General features: G+C 39.0%; 1 long non-coding RNA gene and 1 pseudogene across 2 annotated transcripts in view; both read left to right on the top strand.

Moving 5' to 3' along the window:
• Positions 1-889: 889 nt before the first annotated feature.
• Positions 890-19,990, top strand: part of LOC147999910 (uncharacterized) — a 101,848-nt gene continuing 82,747 nt past the window's right edge. The window contains exons 1-2 of the long non-coding RNA XR_015642733.1: positions 890-1,390; positions 1,515-1,804. This is a non-coding gene — a long non-coding RNA (uncharacterized LOC147999910). The remainder of the gene's footprint in view (positions 1,391-1,514; positions 1,805-19,990) is intronic.
• On the top strand, positions 4,647-6,125 carry LOC147999911 (prothymosin alpha pseudogene; annotated as a pseudogene). The gene has a single exon (XR_015642732.1). The product of XR_015642732.1 is annotated as a prothymosin alpha pseudogene (transcript).

Here is a 19,990-nt window from a genome sequence, read left to right as displayed (position 1 = left end):
CACTGTTTAATTTCTGTTTCCATGATCTGTCCATTGATGAGAGTGGGGTGTTGAAATCTCCCACTATTATTGTGTGAGGTGCAATGTGTGTTTTGAGCTTTAGTAAGGTTTCTTTTACGTATGTAGGTGCCCTTTATTTGGGGCATAGATATTTAGGATTGAGAGTTCATCTTGGTGGATTTTTCCTTTGATGAATATGAAGTGTCCTTCCTTATCTTTTTTGATGACTTTTAGTTGAAAATTGATTTTATTTGATATTAGAATGGCTACTCCAGCTTGCTTCTTCTGACCATTTGCTTGGAAAGTTGTTTTCCAGCCTTTCACTCTGAGGTAGTGTCTGTCTTTGTCTCTGAGGTGTGTTTCCTGTAGGCAGCAGAATGCAGGGTCTTCTTTGCGTATCCAGTTTGTTAATCTATGTCTTTTTATTGGGGAGTTGAGGCCATTGATGTTGAGAGATATTAAGGAATAGTGATTATTGCTTCCCGTTATATTCATATTTGGATGTGAGGTTATGTTTGTGTGCTTTCATTCTCTTTGTTTTGTTGCCAAGACGATTAGTTTCTTGCTTCTTCTAGGGTATAGCTTGCCTCCTTATGTTGGGCTTTACCCTTTATTATCCTTTGTAGTGCTGGATTTGTAGAAAGATATTGTGTAAATTTGGTTTTGTCATGGAATATCTTGGTTTCTCCATCTATGTTAATTGAGAGTTTTGCAGAATACAGTAACCTGGGCTGGCATGTGTGTTCTCTTAGGGTCTGTATGACATCAGTCCAGGATCTTCTGGCCTTCATAGTTTCTGGCGAGAAGTCTGGTGTGATTCTGATAGGTCTGCCTTTATATGTTACTTGACCTTTTTCCCTTACTGCTTTTAATATTCTTTCTTTCTTTTGTGCGTTTGGTGTTTTGACTATTATGTGACGGGAGGTGTTTCTTTTCTGGTCCAATCTATTTGGAGTTCTGTAGGCTTCTTGTATGCCTATGGGTATCTCTTTTTTTAGGTTAGGGAAGTTTTCTTCTATGATTTTGTTGAAGATATTTACTGGTCCTTTGAGCTGGGAGTCTTCACTCTCTTCTATACCTATTATCCTTAGGTTTGATCTTCTCATTGAGTCCTGGATTTCCTGTATGTTTTGGACCAGTAGCTTTTTCTGCTTTACATTATCTTTGACAGTTGAGTCAATGATTTCTATGGAATCTTCTGCTCCTGAGATTCTCTCTTCCATCTCTTGTATTCTGTTGGTGAAGCTTGTATCTACAGCTCCTTGTCTCTTCTTTTGGTTTTCTATATCCAGGGTTGTTTCCATGTGTTCTTTCTTGATTGCTTCTATTTCCATTTTTAATTCCTTCAACTGTTTGATTGTGTTTTCCTGGAATTCTTTCAGGGATTTTTGTGACTCCTCTCTATGGGCTTCTACTTGTTTATTTATGATTTCCTGATATTCTTTCATGGATTTTTGTGTCTCCTCTCTATGGGCTTCTACTTGTTTATTTATGATTTCCTGGAATTCTTTCAGGCATTTTTGCGATTTCTCTCCGTAGGCTTCTACTTGTTTATTAATGTTTTCCTGTGTTTCTCTAAGGGAGTTCTTCACGTCTTTCTTGAAGTCCTCCAGCATCATGATCAAATATGATTTTGAAACTAGATCTTGCTTTTCTGGTGTGTTTGGACATTCCATGTTTGTTTTGGTGGGAGAATTGGGCTCCGATGATGCCATGTAGTCTTGGTTTCTGTTGCTTGGGTTCCTGCGCTTTCCTCTCGCCATCAGATTATCTCTAGTGTTACTTTGTTCTGCTATTTCTGACAGTGGCTAGACTGTCCTATAAGCCTGTGTGTCAGGAATGCTGCAGACCTGTTTTCCTGTTTTCTTTTAGCCAGTTATGGGGACAGAGTGTTCTGCTTTCATGCGTGTAGTTTTTCCTCTGTACAGGTCTTCAGCTGTTCCTGTGGGCCTGTGTCTTGAGTTCACCAAGCAGGTCACTTGCAGCATACAAGTTGGTCTTACCTGTGGTCCCGAGGCTCAAGTTCGCTCGCGGGGTGCTGCCCACGGGCTCTCTGCGGCGGCAGCAACCAGCAAGACCTGTGCAGCCCCTTCTGGGAGCTTCAGTGCACCAGGGTTCCAGATGGCCTTTGGTGTTTTCCTCTGGCGTCCGCGATGTGTTTGTGCAGAGAGCAGTCTCTTCTGGTTTCCCAGGCTTGTCTGCCTCTCTGAAGGTTTAGCGCTCCCTCCCACGGGATTTGGGTGCAGAGCTCTTATATACATTTCGAGTGTTCTTCCCTTTCCCGGTTTCCGGGCAAACATCCCCCTCCCCCCTCCCCTTCTTTATGGGTGTTCCCCTCCCCATCCTCCCCCCCTTTGCCGCCCTCCCCCCAACAATCTAGTTCACTGGGGGTTCAGTCTTAGCAGGACCCAGGGCTTCCCCTTCCACTGGTGCTCTTACTAGGATATTCATTGCTACCTATGAGGTCAGAGTCCAGGGTCAATCCATGTATAAGTCTTTAGGTAGTGGCTTAGTCCCTGGAAGCTCTGGTTGCTTGGCATTGTTGTACATATGGGGTCTCGAGCCCCTTCAAGCTCTTTCAGTTCGTTCTCTGATTCCTTCAATGGGGGTCCTATTCTCAATTCAGTGGTTTGCTGCTGGCATACGCCTTTGTGTTTGCTGTATTCTGGCTGTGTCTCTTGGGAGAGATCTACATCCGGCTCCTGTCGGCCTGAACTTCTTTGCTTCATCCATCTTGTCTAATTGGATGGCTGTATATGCATGGGCCAGATGTGGGGCAGGCTCTGAATGGGTGTTCCTTCTGTGTCTGTTTTTATCTTTGCTTCTCTATTCCCTGCCAAGGGTATTCTTGTTCCCCTTTTAAAGGAGGAGTGAAGCATTCACATTTTGATCATCTGTCTTGAGTTTCATTTGTTCTAGGCATCTAGGGTAATTCAAGCATTTGGGGTAATAACCACTTATCAATGAGTGCATACCATGTGTGTTTTTCTGTGATTGGATTACCTCACTCAGGATGATATTTTCCAGTTCCAACCATTTGCCTACGAATTTCATAAACTCATTGTTTTTGATAGCTGAGTAATATTCCATTGTGTAGATGTACCACATTTTCTGTATCCATTCCTCTGTTGAAGGGCATCTGGGTTCTTTCCAGCTTCTGGCTATTATAAAGAAGGCTGCGATGAACATAGTGGAGCACGTGTCTTTTTTATATGTTGGGGCATCTTTTGGGTATATGCCCAAGAGAGGTATAGCTGGATCCTCAGGCAGTTCAATGTCCAATTTTCTGAGGAACCTCCAGACTGATTTCCAGAATGGTTGTACCAGTATGCAATCCCACCAACAATGGAGGAGTGTTCCTCTTTCTCCACATCCTCGCCAGCATCCGCTGTCACCTGAGTTTTTGATCTTAGCCATTCTCACTGGTGTGAGGTGAAATCTCAGGGTTGTTTTGATTTGCATTTCCCTTATGACTAAAGATGTTGAACATTTCTTTAGGTGTTTCTCAGCCATTCGGCATTCCTCAGCTGTGAATTCTTTGTTTAGCACTAAAACAACATTTTTTAATAGGGTTATTTGTCTCCCTGCGGTCTACCTTCTTGAGTTCTTTGTATATTTTGGATATAAGGCCTCTATCTGTTGTAGGATTGGTAAAGATCTTTTCCCAATCTGTTGGTTGCCGTTTTGTCCTAACCACAGTGTCCTTTGCCCTACAGAAGCTTTGCAGTTTTATGAGATCCCATTTGTCGATTCTTGATCTTAGAGCATAAGCCATTGGTGTTTTGTTCAGGAAATTTTTTCCAGTGCCCATGTGTTCCAGATGCTTCCCTAGTTTTTCTTCTATTAGTTTGAGTGTGTCTGGTTTGATGTGGAGGTCCTTGATCCACTTGGACTTAAGCTTTATACAGGGTGATAAGCATGGATCGATCTGCATTCTTCTACATGTTGACCTCCAGTTGAACCAGCACCATTTGCTGAAAATGCTATCTTTTTTCCATTTGATGGTTTTGGCTCCTTTGTCAAAAACCAAGTGACCATAGGTGTGTGGGTTCATTTCTGGGTCTTCAATTCTATTCCATTGGTCTATCTATCTGTCTCTGTACCAATACCATGCAGTTTTTATCACTATTGCTCTGTAATACTGCTTGAGTTCAGGGATAGTGATTCCCCCTGAAGTCCTTTTATTGTTGAGGATAGTTTTAACTATCCTGGGTTTTTTGTTATTCCAGATGAATTTGCAAATTGTTCTGTCTAACTCTTTGAAGAATTGGATTGGTATTTTGATGGGGATTGCATTGAATCTATAGATTGCTTTTGGTAAAATGGCCATTTTTACTATATTAATCCTGCCAATCCATGAGCATGGGAGATCTTTCCATCTTCTGAGGACTTCTTCAATTTCTTTCTTCAGTGTCTTGAAGTTCTTATTGTACAGATCTTTTACTTGCTTTGTTAAAGTCACACCGAGGTACTTTATACTATTTGGGTCTATTATGAAGGGTGTCGTTTCCCTAATTTCTTTCTCGGCTTGTTTCTCTTTTGTGTAGAGGAAGGCTACTGATTTATTTGAGTTAATTTTATACCCAGCCACTTTGCTGAAGTTGTTTATCAGCTTTAGTAGTTCTCTGGTGGAACTTTTGGGATCACTTAAATATACTATCATATCACCTGCAAATAGTGATATTTTGACTTCTTCTTTTCCGATCTGTATCCCCTTGACCTCCTTTTGTTGTCTGATTGCTCTGGCTAGAACTTCAAGAACTATATTGAATAAGTAGGGAGAGAGTGGGCAGCCTTGTCTATGGACATCTTTTAAATACATCATTCCTACTAAAAGAGATGTTTTGATAACAAAATTTACTGTGCAGAATCAAACACATAAAAGGACTCTAACATTTGTTTTAACATTTTACTAAGTTTAAAGTTTTGCATTTCATGAAGGCTAATTAACAATTTGTGGCCCCTCTGGCTGTTCGGAAAAGCCATCTTTGCATTGTTCCCGGGTCGTGCTCCCTGCTCACTGCAGCCACCTTCGCCGCCCATCGCCGCCCACCATCTCCTCCAATGCGGACTCAGGCAGCTTTCTCGCCAGAGTCTTCGAAACTCAACTAATTCCTTACTAGCAGTATCAGACCACCAGCGTGCCCCACCATGTCAGACGCAGCAGTGGACATCAGCTCCAAGATCACCACCAAGGACTTGAAGGAGAAGAAGGAAGTTGTGGAAGAGGCAGAGAATGGAAGAGATCCACCTGCCAATGGGAACGCTCAAAATGAGGAAAATGGGGAGCACGAGGCTGACAATGAGGTAGATGAAGAGGAGGAGGAGGAGGAAGGTGATGGTGAGGAAGAGGATGGAGATGAAGATGAGGAAGCTGAGGCTCCTATGGGCAAGCGGGTAGCTCAGGACGATCAGGATGATGATGTTGACACCAAGAAGCAGAAGACTGATGAGGAGGACTAGACAGCAAAATGAAAAGCTAACCTTACACACGGTGACATATTCACCCTCCACTTCCGGTCTCAGAATTTAAACGTGGTCACCTTCCACTAGAGAAGCAGGCCCCGCCCACCCACTGCGGGCTGTGCCACCCACAGATGTGCGCTCTCCACCACCCCACCAAAACCACAACATGAATTGGCAACAAGGGAGGAGAAAAGAACCAGAACTTCCCAGGACCTGCTTTTTTTCTTAAAAATACTCTAAAAGGAAAATTTGTAATTTTAATTTACATTTTATATTTTTGTACATATTGTTAGGGGTCAGCCATTTATAATGATAACGGGTGACCAATCCAGTCTTCAGAGCATTTTCTGTCCTACTTCAGACTTTACTTGTGGTGTGACCATGTTCATTATACGCTCAAAGGAGGAAAAAAAAAAAACCTCGTTAAAAAACAACAACAACAACAAAATAATCTTATTCTGAGCATTCCAGTAACTTTTTTTGTGTGTGTACCTAGCTGTACTATAAGTAGTTGGTTTATATGAGATGGTTAAAAAGGCCAAAGATAAAAAGATTTTTTCCCTTTTTTTTTGTCTATGAAGTTGCTGTTTATTTATTTATTTTTTGGCCTGTTTGATGTATGTGTGAAACAATGTCCAACAATAAACTAGAATTTTATTTTGCTGAGTTGTTCTAAAAAATTTGTTTATTCCATTTTCATGATAAAATATGTCACTAAATAATATAAACCTATGATTTATAACACAAAATATTAATTTATACATAAAATGAGCAAAACATCTACTGAATGGAATCATTAAATGACAGAACATCAGTGATTTTATCTATAATGAGCATATATTATTGGATAAAAAACCAATTTTAAAAATATAGGGGCTGGCGAGATGGGTTGATGGTTAAGAGTTCTTATTGCTTTTGTAGACAACCCAAGTTCAGGTCCCAGTGCCCATACTGAGTGGTGGATAGCTATCTGTGTCTCTAGATCCTGGTGTTATAACAACCTCTTCTGGACCCCAAGGGAACCTGTATTCATAGGCACACACTCATGGAGACAACATATACATATAAAAATAATAAGTCATCTTTAAATGAATATGGCATTTGTAATAGAGACATTGTTACTGGGGCTACTTAAATATATATATATATATATATATATATATATATATATATATATAGAGAGAGAGAGAGAGAGAGAGAGAGAGAGAGAGAGACCAGATTAGCATCAAACTCGCTATATAGTAAAGGAAGACCTTAAACTTCTGATCCCCCTGCCTCTACTACCTGACTTATAGGATTACAGTCATGTATAATGATTCCTGTTTATTAAATGTTAGTGATCCAATCCAGAACTTTTTGCATGTTAGATAAGTATTCTACCAAATGAGCCTCAATGCTATCCCCAAGGGTTACTGAGAGGTTAAAATAAATAACACTATGATATAAGTGGTGATTGTATCTGTATTGGTGCAATAAAGGGACTCCTTTATTTATACATTTATGATCATTTAAAAATTATGTAAACATACACAATATTTCAGTGCAATAAGAGATTTTTAAATGGGACAGTTATTTAGTAGTATACAAGTCAAAACTTGTGTAATTGACCAAAGCAGCATACACCATGAAAATGGAAACCAATTAGTAAGTGATGACTGGCTGAAGAGGCCCAAGGGGCAGCAAGAGAGTTCAACAGGATACGAGTGGGCTTAAGTTTTAGAAAGAAAACTCATTGTTGGAGTCAGATTAAGAAGAAGAGTGCATACAATTCAGACATTCATTTGATTTCATGTAATACTGAGCATGGCATTTTGGGTTTGTGTATGGCATTCGGTATCTGGTATTTTTCCACAATGGGTCTTTGTGAACAGAAGTTGGAAAGAACTGTCTATATGTCTAGGATTCTGACCCAACAACTACTCTAGGAATATATTCTCTAAACTAAGGTCATGGTCAGTACCAAACACTTTGAATTAAGTGATATACATACATACATACATACATACATACATACATACATACATACATACACACACATACATACATACACACACACATATACATACATATATATATATATATATATATATATATATATTCAAGCACCTTTGAGCAGAGTTCTCTCAATCCTGGGACCATTGCAAAAGTAAATTCTCTGAACTTCACTAAGAGTAAGGAGTCCCAACATGTTGGTAGTACCCCTTGTGTACTGATTGACAAATCATTTTGTTTTCAGAGAGAGGAAATGAGATATCTTTACTTGAGTGTGATGGGGAAGCAGAAATCTTGCTATGGAGAACAAAGACGTAAACAAAGAATGAGGAACAAAGATGAAGAACTCTGCTACTTGGTGAAAACTGGAAATTACTTGTCCATTTGTAAATTTCAAAACTGTTTCTCAATTCTGCCACTGCTAGAAAGGACATACTGCCTGCTTTCAAACCACCCTTGACTGGTTTTGGATACACTTCTACCAAGGCAAGGCTCTTTGCAGAAACTGCATGGTGCAGTGTTGGGTGGAGAAAGTCAAGAGTCAGAAATAGATACAAAGTCCTGCAACTCTAAGATACCTTGTCTCTGGGTTCCTCTGGGCCACACACCCACTTGTCTTGCTGAAGCTCTACTCTCCCCATTCCACTGAATTCCCTGAATCCAAAGCAACCCCAACTTCCTTCACTTGTACATTATCATTTTCTAAAGTCAATTAAATACTTTGAAACTACACTTTCTGTGTCACCTTATGCATGGTCTCACTTTCCATAGAAGGCCTCAAAATGACCAGCAGTGTTGGCAGACAAACTATATCCATACCTTTTATCCTGAAAAGGAAGTAAAGTAGGCAATATACAAATGTGCCAAAAACACACTTAGAGCCTCTTGGAGTATATATTCAGAACTGTCACATTAGACACTCCACAGCTCCCAATCCTGGGTTGCTCCTTCTCAGAAACAATCATTCTACAATCTCTTAACTATTCCTCCTATTCTGTGTTCTTGAACAAATATGCTTATTCTGATATCCTTTTATTTACCTATTGATTTTCTAGCACTAGCAAGGCATAATAGCATAGGACTATAATCTCAGCATTTTAGAGATTGAAATAGAAACAATTGGAGATCTAGGCTAGTCTTGGCTACATGGTTAGATCCTGTTCTAAAAAAAGAAGCAATGTAAGTGAAACAAAACATTATTAGGGTCGACATCATTATGACACTACAAATGCTGACAATTTCTTTCTTGAACAATTTTATTAGCCATGTGCCAACCTACTTCTTACCAAAAACAGAAAATGCATTCTTTGCTACAAACCACTATAATCTTAATTCTTCTTTAAGCTTTAGCAATTGAATACTATATTTAGCATGAGTGGTCCTCCTGCTGGAGACAATGACTGTGGGATTTCCTGGAATTTGTCCAGGATGTCATTAATATTTCTACAAAGTGCTCTACGACAACCAGGCTTGGGAGTAGCTAGCATGTTTGTCCTACCAACTTGTCATTGTTAGATGGATCATATGAGAAAGAGCCCTGGACTTTCACAATCATCCTTCTTTCTTGAAAAAAAAAAAGAGTTTAGCACATATTATACAGTGACATTAACACTATTGATTTTCCTTTGGAGAGCTCTAATTGTATAGTAAGTATACATTTCATTTTGCAACTGTACATTGAGACTGCCTTAACTTTAGTGATCTATAAAATCTATAAGAGTTAGAGAAAGGACTGAAGGAGCTGAAGGGGATTGCAACCCCACAGAAAGAACAACAATATCAACTAACCAGATGCCCCAAATTCCCAGGGACTAAACCGTCAACCCAAAAGTACACGTGGGGGAACCCATGGCTCCAGCTGGACATGTAACTTAGGATTGCCTTATGGAACATCACTGGGAAGGAAGTGCCTCAGTCCTGTGAAGGCTTAATGACCCATGGTAGGGGAATGCTAAGGTGCTGAGGCAGGAGTGGGTGGGCAAGTGGGAAACACCCTCATAGAGTCAGTGGGGAAGGAGAAGGGATAGCAGGTTTGTGGAAGGAAAACTGGGAAGGAGAATTATATTTGAAATGTAAGTAAATAAAATAACCAATAAAAATATTTAGAAAGGATTTGAACAGAGGTTGGGAGTGTGGCTTAGTTGCAGAGTACTTACTAAGGATGTGTAAGGCCCTGAATTCTATCCCCAGCACTGAAACAAATGCAGAAATATTTTAGGAGAGGAGACACACGTGAACTTATAACAGTACATTTAATCTCATTTTTAATTCAACCATTTGTCTCTTTGTTATTACTTAACTCCTATAACTCTTTATAAAATCTCGTGGATGGGAAAATTGAAAACATTTCCCAGATTTCATGGTGAGACTGTCTGAGCTCTACATATTATGCAGTGACTGGTTGCCGGAACTGGAGGATTTGGAATTGTCAGCTGGAACAAATACTAGCTCCTCAATAAAGAGAAAACTCTAGTGCTGATGCTATTCTGAGAGTGATTACCAGAACACAGAGGAAGCCTGGATTACTCTAGGAATGGGGCTAGTCAGACCTAAGGGATCTAAGAAGTCAAATTTGGAGGAGGCATTTGGATAGTGGGGAAGCAGTTAGAAACTAGAGAAACTGTTTGCAAGCAACTGCAGGCTTTCCCATGGAGGTAATGTGTGAAGTCAACGAGGGGATGTGATATCTTGGGAAAGTACATAGAGGAACAAATGCTGAAGCACAGTGACAGCAGAAGTCCAGGATAACACAGATCACCTTAAGCCACAAACTTCTAAAGTCTTCGTGATGGTTCAGAAGTCAATTTCAATTCTCAGAATTGAGAATTAGCTCATTGTAGCCTGGAAGTAAAAGTGAAATATTAGGCTTTGCCAGAATTGGTGTTGGTTCAGCAACAATCAGTATTAATATTGCCTTTAATATAGAGCACAAACAAAATATACTATAGAAGATCTAGAGAATGAATAATATGTTTGGTTATTCTAAAATAATAGACAATTATGATTATCAATGCACACATCACAACATGCCACATACTTGTACACACACCTGTACATCACAACATACCACACGTGTGCGCACACACACACACACACACACACACACACACACACACACTGAGTTCAAATATATAAAGGGTCTTATACAATAAAGCAAGCTAAGCTGAGGAAATCGGTGACTATTTTGTCAGCATACTTGGGACTATAGTTCCCCTGGTATGAAGTGAAAGTTAGCTTGATCTGTCTTCTTATTCTCTCAGGGTACACAGGAAACAAAACTTCACTTTCATCAGGTTGTAGACCAATGACTCACTATTTAAATTTTCAGGAAGGAGGTGGGTGGTTAAATGTTTGGCACTGAATGTTAAAGTAGCTTTACGATGAATTTAGTCTGAAATACCGTGCTTTATAGGGCCTTCATACCAGGGATGTATGGTACAAGATTTGGTGCCAGCAAATGAGGCCTAAATAAAGCAATTCTGAGATGAGATCAAAGAAGCCTTATTGTAAGGCAGGTGGTGGTGGTGGTGGTGGTGGTGGTGTGTGTGTGTGTGTTTCTGAATATGTTTTTGCAATGGAAAGGTACACTTTCTATCGACATAAACACTGAGTACAAAACTCACAAATTACTAAATCGATTCATATAAATTCTCTTACTTTTCCTTTCTTCTCTTTGAAATTTGAGGATCCTTTTGGGATTTACATGTTTTCAAACCTTCTGTGTCTTATATATGAATTTAATAACAATTATGTTACTTTTAATTTGAACTTAATCTAAATTGTGCTACTTTTCTAATTTCAGCTGGAACCTCCAATGTAACCACGGACTAAGCTAGATTTAGCATGACCCTGGATATCAGTACTGTTTATAAGCGGGCTTCTTAGCTCTTGAAATTTTAGTGAAGTAGACTCAATTGCCTTATGCATTGAAGGATCAAAACACACTATTACTATCTTAGTATGCCATTTGGCAACTAAATGTATTTGTAAATGTTTTTCCCCATATGACTTAATCACTTTTATGTAGGTCTTTTAGATTTAGATTACAACATGAATTTTAGAATAATAGAGATATTCCACCCAAGATCTCCCCCAAATTCATGCTCTTTTACAACATAAAATATGTCTATTTCATTATCATAACTGTACAACTCGTATTATAGCACCAACTTATAAAATACTAAAGCCAACAGTCTCCTCATGTGTGGGCGAAACTCAAGGGATGCTCCACTCCCCATCCAATTCTTCCCAAGTTATGAAGCTATAAAACAAAACAAGTTCTATGTTTCTAAAATAAAGTGGGGAGATAGATATAGCACAACCATTCTTGTTACAAATAGGGAAAATAAGAAAAAGTACTCTATTTCCTAAGTTAAACCAAGCCACACATTAAATCTTAAGGCTTAGGGGGAATGTTTGATTGTGTGATCTATTTTATAGATTAACTGAGATGGAAATTTGGTCTCAGCCTAATAGTTTTTCTGTTCATATACCATCCTTCATGCCTTTTTCTCTCATGCACGCAGGTCTTTCAGGCTGGAACTACAGTGACTACAGTCTTACCTCATCTCTAAGATGAGAGGTCTGTCATGCTCACAGAGTAGCAGAAGCAATGTTAGAAAAATATTTTTATTAACAGAGAATTCTACTTTTCCATCATTGGACGATCCTCTCCTGACCCCTGGTCCCTCTGTGGTAATTCTATTGGAAGTGAAAATAAACCAGAGCGTTCTGAGGAGAGTCAGATGAGGAAGGAGAATGGGAAAGAAGGGAATATGAGAAGGGACAACTAACAGTAAAGGCCTTTTGGAAAGCCATATGGAAACGTATCGCTGTAGAATATCCTAAAATATATACATACGTGAAATGAATTTAAATGGAGTCACTGTATAATAGGGAAGACAATGCCCCCAGTAACTACAACAGTTCTAGGAGTAGGTTACATTTCATTGATCAAAAGTTTTCCATAAATTTCCCCAAACATCATATAATTTTGCCAAGGATATTTGTCACTTTTCCTGATGGTAAGGCCCTATTGCTGAAGACAGTGATTTACACATGTATTTGATTATGAAGAGATTGAACTGGTGCCAAAGCAGTTCTCTGCTTTACCCACACAGAGCTCATGGTGACACAAGTTGTTTTGCATATTACCAGAGAAGAAGAGGAATCATAAATGTTACTTAGTTACAAGAGACTATAAGATATATTGGTATAATAATGGCATAAATGGTATGGAATTAATCAGCCACTTTTTAAAAAATACATTTAAGGTCCACTTCATAAGATGGAACCCATACCTGACACTGTTAGAGTGGTCAAGGACCCTTATAGATCATGGATCCTACAGTAAAACCTACTACTATTATTCTGCTGAAGAACATAACATAGAATAATTCCAAATGATACTTTTTCTATACCTACACAAATTTTACATCATCAGTTTAGCCCTCATCATAGAAGTGACTTTTCATAGCAGATAGTGATTGGCAGAGGCCCACAACTGGACAATTTACAAAGAGTGAGAGACTTTGAAACACTAAACTCAAAATAAAGTGTCTTTATCGAACCCCTATTGTCAATACTTGAGGATTAAACAAAGGAGAAGGTGGGAAAAGAGGCAGAAGTGGTGAACAACTCCGAGAAAACAGCGTTTTTCACACACAATAGGATTGATATATATTAACTGACAGAGACTGAGACAGCATGGATAAGACCTATACACATTTAAACCAGATAAAATCCCAGCACAGCATAGTGTAAGTAGACAGAAAGCCATATCCTTTATTTAGAAGATATTTCTAATTGATACTTTTTGGACAGTGGAAATCAGAGTTCTCCAATGGAGTGTCACTGGATATATCAACCAAATTCCCAGGTATGTCCCAAACTTAGAAAGAGTTGACTAAAAAGATAAATTCCATGTTTTTATATGCTTTTTTGTTAGTTTGTTTTGGTGATTTTTGGTTTTTTTTCCTGTATAATTAGTGTTTCACTTCTTTATTTATTTATTTTTTTTATTAACTTGAGTATTTCTTATTTACATTTCGAATGTTATTCCCTTTCCCGGTTTCCGGGCCAACATCCCCCTAACCCCTCCTCCTCCCCTTCTATATGGGTGTTCCCCTTCCCATCCTCTCCCCATTACCGCCCTCCCCCCAACAATCACGTTCACTGGGGGTTCAGTCTTAGCAGGACCAAGGGCTTCCCCTTCCACTGGTGCCCTTACTAGGCTATTCATTGCTACCTATGAGGTTGGAGCCCAGGGTCAGTCCATTTATAGTCTTTGGGTAGTGGCTTAGTCCCTGGAAGCTCTGATTGGTTGGCATTGTTGTTCATATGGGGTCTCGATCCCCTTCAAGCTCTTCCAGGCCTTTCTCTGATTCCTTCAACGGGGGTCCCATTCTCAGTTCAGTGGTTTGCTGCTGGCATTTGCCTATGTATTTGCTGTATTCTGGCTGTGTCTCTCAGGAGAGAGCTACATCCGGTTCCTGTCGGCCTGCACTTCTTTGCTTGATTGTTGTTTTACTTTTTATTTAAGGAAGAACATGATTCTAGGAGAGTAGACAAGTGAAGAAGAACTGGGAAAAGTTAAGGGAGGGGAAATGTGATTGAAATATATTAGATAACATTTTTCAAAAGTGGTGTACAGAATCACACACTTCTCATTAAATTTCTAATGATATGTTTCATGAAACTAGTAAGGTCATTCTAAGATTCATATGGGAGGAATAGTTAATGCAATCTTAAGTAGAGAAGTATTATAATACCACATCTCAAACTCTGCTGCAAAGCTACAAAGCATGATTCTGGCATACAAAACAAAAGCAAGCAAGCAAACAAACAAAAAATCCAGATATATAGACCAAGGTAATAGAATAGAGGTTCTAGAAATAAATCCATACTTCTATAACAACTTAATGTTTTATAAAAGATATTAAGAATATTCATGCTTCAGAATTGTGACCCGGACATAAATTCTGTCATGTTTTTTTAAACTTCTTTTAACAGACAATCGACCCCCTAATTTAGAGGTCTTTATTTTATGCAGATTTAAAGACAAAAATTTCCTGAAAGATAAATGTGAGAATTCTCACCTCTGCTCTATCCCACAAGTATTATGGGTACACTTTCTTATCAGCCTTCAGTAATTTCCATTGTGGTTTCTGCTTTAACTTTGGGGTATTTTAGAAACGTATCCACTTTCAAATATACGAATATATTTCATCTTTTTTAAATTAGGTATAACTAAGTTATAAAATGGAAAGAACAAGCGACCAAGTAGACATGGGCCAGAGAAAAGCCTGTTATTGCTAAATTTTAACAGCAAACCTTTACCAAATTTTGTAGCTCAGGGTTATTAGTTGTGATTTCCAGGTTTTCTACATTCCTTTTTATGTAGTTTCCACCATGATATATAAGTAATAAATAATTCATTCTTTCCTCAAGCTTGGGAGGCTGAGGCAGGGGGTGGACCCCAGTTTAAGGCCATATTGTGGTATAGTGTGAGACCTACCTAAAAACTTAGTGATAAAATGACTCCAAATAATATTCTGCTATACTCATAGACCACTGCCTTATTCAGCCATCAGTGAGGAAACTTTCTCCTGCATCAGATGGAAATGAAGTCAGAGACTCATTGCCAGACATAATGCAGGAAAAAAGACTTTGAAACATGCTGTTCTAAATAAAATATCTCCGTAAAATCCCTTTACCTCTGAGCTCAGAGAACCCTGTGGAAGAAGAGGCAGAATGTATGAGCCAGAGAGGAAGGAGGACACCAGGAGAATAAATCCATCTAAATCAGTTGAGCACATTTCTTAAGCGCTAACAGAGACTGAAGCAGCAAGCATGTGGCCTTCACAAGTCTGCACCAGGTCCTCTAGTATAGCCCCATTTCAGTATTTTTGTTGAACTCCTGAGTGTGTGAATGAGTGGGTCTGATTCTTATGCCCAATATTGCACTCTTTTCCTTCTGTATGTTTGTGTTGTCCAACTTCAATGCGATAGGTTTTTTTTTGTTTTATATTATGTTTTAATTTTGTTGTATTATGTCTTAGAAGCTTGTTCTGTTCTGATGAGAGACAGAAAGGGAGTGGATCTGGCTGGGAGGGGAGAGGGAAGGACTAAGAAGAGTGAAGGGAGCAGAAACTATACTCAGGATATATTGTATGAGAAAAAAATTTAATTTCAATAGGGGAAAATCAATCAAACAACAAAACAAACAAACACAAGAATACAAAATCTGCAGTGATGGCAGATTTAGCAATATATTCGAGAAACTCCGGAACAAATTTAGCTTTGTCTACTTCAAAGTTAAAAAATGTATAAACTTTTGAAATTATCACATCTTCTTGGTAAATTTCAAAAGATTCATCTTCTATAATCGCAGTAGTCTTTTTCATCTCTATGTAATTTTAACCCTTAAGACAATTTCCCTACATGAATATCAGTTCACAATGACAATTTCTACTTAGGATTTCATCTTTTTTTCTTGTTCATAACTTACGCATTTTTATTTTATTATTTATTTTTACTTACTTATTTATTTATTTTATATTTTATTAATTTGAGAGAATTGTATATGTATATCTTGATAATGTTCACCTTTTACTCTTCCCACAATTTCTCACAAATGCACACCCTCTTCCCCCAGTTCAAGTCCTTTTTGATTTTGTAGCAGCAGTATTGATGCTCTGCTTTTTTTTTCCACCTTTATTAAATTGGGTATTTCTTATTTACATTTCAAATATTATTCCATTTCCCGCTTTCCAGGCCAACATCCCCCTAGCCCTTCCCCCTTCCCTTCTATCTGGGTGTTCCCATCCCCATCCTCTCCCCATTACCGCCCTCCCCTCAACAATCCCGTTCACTGGGGGTCCAGCCTTGGCAGGACCAAGGGCTTCCCCTTCCACTGGTGCCCTTACTAGGCTATTCATTGCTACCTATGAGGTTGGAGCCCAGGGTCAGTCCATGTATAGTCTTTGGGTAGTGGCTTAGTCCCTGGAAGCTCTGGTTGGTTGGCATTGTTGTTCATATGGGGTCTCAAGACCCTTCAGCTCTTCCAGTCCTTTCTCTGATTCCGTCAACGGGGTTCAGTGGTTTGTTGCTGGCATTCGCCTATGTATTTGCCATATTATGGCTGTGCCTCTCAGGAGAGATTTACATCCAGTTCCTATCAGCCAGCACCTCTTTGCTTCATCCATCTTATCTAGTTTTGTGACTGTATATGTATGAGCCACATGTGGGGCAGGCTCTGAGTGGTTGTCCCTTCAGTCTCTGTTCTAAACTTTGCTTCCCTATCCCCTCCCAAGGGTATTCTTGTTCCCCTTTTAAAGGAGGAGTGAAGCATCCGCAGTTTGGTCATCCTTCTTGAGTTTCATGTGTTCTGTGCAGCTTGGATAATTCGAGCCTTTGGGCTAATATCCACTTATCAATGAGTGTATACCATGTGTGTTTTTCCGTGACTGGATTACCTCACTCAGGATGATATTTTCCAGTTCCTTCCATTTGCCTATGAATTTCTTCCTGTCCCACTATTAATGATACCTGTTATGCTAGCACACAGGAGCCTAAAATAACTGTCATCTGAGAGGCTCCACCCAGCAACCAATGAAAAGAGATGCAGAGATTCACACCCAAATATTAGATAGATCTTGGGTAGTCTTACAGAAGGATCTGAGACACGGATTTAGGGACCCCAAGATGACAGGGTCTCCATAGAAAGACCAACAAAGTCTACTAACCTGGACCATTGTGGGGTCTCAGATACTGAATCACCCAACCAAAGATTGAAGACCTAATCCTGCAGTGACTAGTATGTGGGGGAGGGGATGGTTAGCATGGGTGGGTGACACCCAGACAGGCCTTCCCCTCCTCTTTTGAGAAGGGGATGGTGTAATGGGAGGAGAACTTGCATGAGGGGGTACTGAAAGGAGAGAAGCCTAATATTGGGATGTAAAGTGAATAAACAAATTTTAAAAATGAAATTATGAAATTGTCAGATAAATAGATGGAGAGACATAGAAGAAAACCAAAACTACTGTTCTGCTAAAGGAACACAGAAATGAACTGACTCCTGATGACATTCTGCTATACTTGAAGATCAGTGTCTTGTTCAGCTATCATCAGAGAAGTTTCCTCCTCCATCAAGTAGATACAAATAGAGTCCCACAGCACTACAATGTACAAAGAGCAAGAGACCCTGGGATGCTCAGTCCTAAATGTGTTGTGTGTTTCATATCTCTCCCCTTGGAGAGCTTAGGAAATCTTGCAGAAGAGGAGGTAGGAAGGTTATAATAGCCAGAGGGAATGGAGAACACCAAGGAGGCGAAGCCCTATAAACACGTTAGGACTAATGCACATATGAACTCACAGAGACTGAGGCAGCTCAGGTCCGGTCTAGATGTGGTCCCAGTGCTGAATGGGAATATAGACACAAACTGCCATTCCTCACCCAGAAGTGTTCTCCAATTGATAATACCTTGTGCATTTTTTAAAATAGTTTCCTCCAACTAGGTCTCACTAGGATAGGAACCACTCTTAAGACTAAGCCTCATGCTCAGCAGTAGATGCCAATACAAAATAAATTTTAAAACATTAAAAAAAGATTCCAGCCCTTTCTTCTGTGATGTGACTTAAGCCTTACATGCAAATGTTTTAACCGGGGATGTGTTCTACATAGACCACTGGTCTCTGTGGTTGGATCGTTTGTGGTTTTCTCTTTCAGTTTTCTGTCTACTGCAAAAAGAAGCTTCTTTGATGAGGGACGAGAACTACATGTCTGCGAGTATAAAGATGAGTTTCAGAATGCAGATGATACTGGTTTAGGAAACAGTCAGTACTAGATTTTCTTCCAGTTTCCATGGCCTTACTCACCACAGAGAGTTGTTTAAGTTTACAATGATGGGCATGAATTCACTCCCATTAAGAGGGTCTAAAGTCCAATTCAGATTTTACCCCCAGATAAGTGCTACCTTTGTACTTATCAGAATACCGTGCCATTCTTCTCATAGTTGTGATTTGTTGACATTACAGCTTGATCAGGTTCTTGATTCCTTTTCTATGATGATGGAAAGAGGCTGCATGATTTTGTCCAAAACTGTGAAGGGATAGCCCTCAGCAAAAAGGTCTCCATGTCACATCCATATATATTTTTCCAAATCCTGTGTCTGAAATATATAATGTGTTCAGCAATAGGGTTGTCTTAGCTAGGGTTTTACTGCTGTGAACAGATGTCATGACCAAGGCAACTATAATAAGAAAAACATTTAATTGGGCCTGGCTTACAGGTTCAGAGGTTCAGTCTATTATCATCAAGGTTGAAGCATGGCAGTATCCAGGCAGATGTAGGGCTGGAGAAGCTGAGAGTTCCACCTCTTGTTCCAAAGGCAGATAGCAGAAGACTGGTTTTCAGGAAGCTAGGACGAGGGTATTAAAGCCCACACACACAGTGACACACCTAATCCAACAAGGCTACATCTTCTAATAGTGCCATTCCCTGGGCCAAGCATAAACAAATCATGACAAGAGTCTTACTTTGTTTGCTAAAAGGCACCAATGGCAATGGCAATAGCTTATATTTTTCTGGGAATCTCTTGTACTCCCCTGACCAACAACATCAGAGGAAGTTTTCCGTGCTTATATCTATGACTTTTTATGTTTATTTAAACCGTGGAGACCATGTAGATTTATATATATATATATATATATATATATGTTTAGTTCAATCTTTTGAACTCATCATTGTTTATGAATTTAGGCCATTTACTTTCAATGTTCAATTTGTTTCTCTCATTGTTCTTCTACTGTTTTTTTTAAATTCGTACCCACCTATTCCTTCTAAAACCAAAATCTACATGCCCAGCCTTCAAAACAATGTAACATTTTCCACAGAGCTTTTGTATTTTCCTCATTAATGTCCATATTTTTTATTATATAGTTAATTCTTCGGTGCTTTGTTGAACTACAATATGGTATGTAATGATATAAATAATATCTATGCATATATCTGTTACATTACCTGTATTAAGACATACAATAGATCAAGTAAAATCGGGAGAGGCTATGTTATGTTGTGTCTTTTTCAATAAACAGCCGTGTATGAATTAAAAATAATTGATCTCTATCACCAAACACCAATAACGGCAATCATCATTCTTCTAAAAGTTGAATAATTGGTATGAACTCTTTTTGTCTCAGGCTTCTTTCATTTTTTGTCAATATTTTAGAATTCCATACAATGCATTTTGATCATATCTACCTTAACTTTTCTGCCTGACACCTCCTAGATTTATCTGACCATCCTTCCCTACTTTAAGTCCTTTTTTAAAAAAAACTCACTGATTCCAAATGTGTATGAAGGTACCCACTGGAGCATGGTTGACTTACCAGAGGCCATAACCTAAAATAAAACTGACACTCTACCCCCTAGAAGCTATCAACTGCCAAGAGCTTCTCAGTCAGGGGTGAGAACTCCTTAATTTCTTCTCCTCCATGCTATAATGTTGACAAGCTTGATCTTATATAGACG

The sequence above is a fragment of the Rattus norvegicus genome, chromosome 18 (genome assembly GCF_021556685.1).
Source record: "Rattus norvegicus strain SHRSP/BbbUtx chromosome 18, alternate assembly SHRSP_T2T, whole genome shotgun sequence".
Taxonomy (NCBI): Eukaryota; Metazoa; Chordata; class Mammalia; order Rodentia; family Muridae; genus Rattus; species Rattus norvegicus.
Note: the sequence above shows the minus strand (reverse complement) of the source record. Positions and strands in the feature narration are given on the sequence as shown.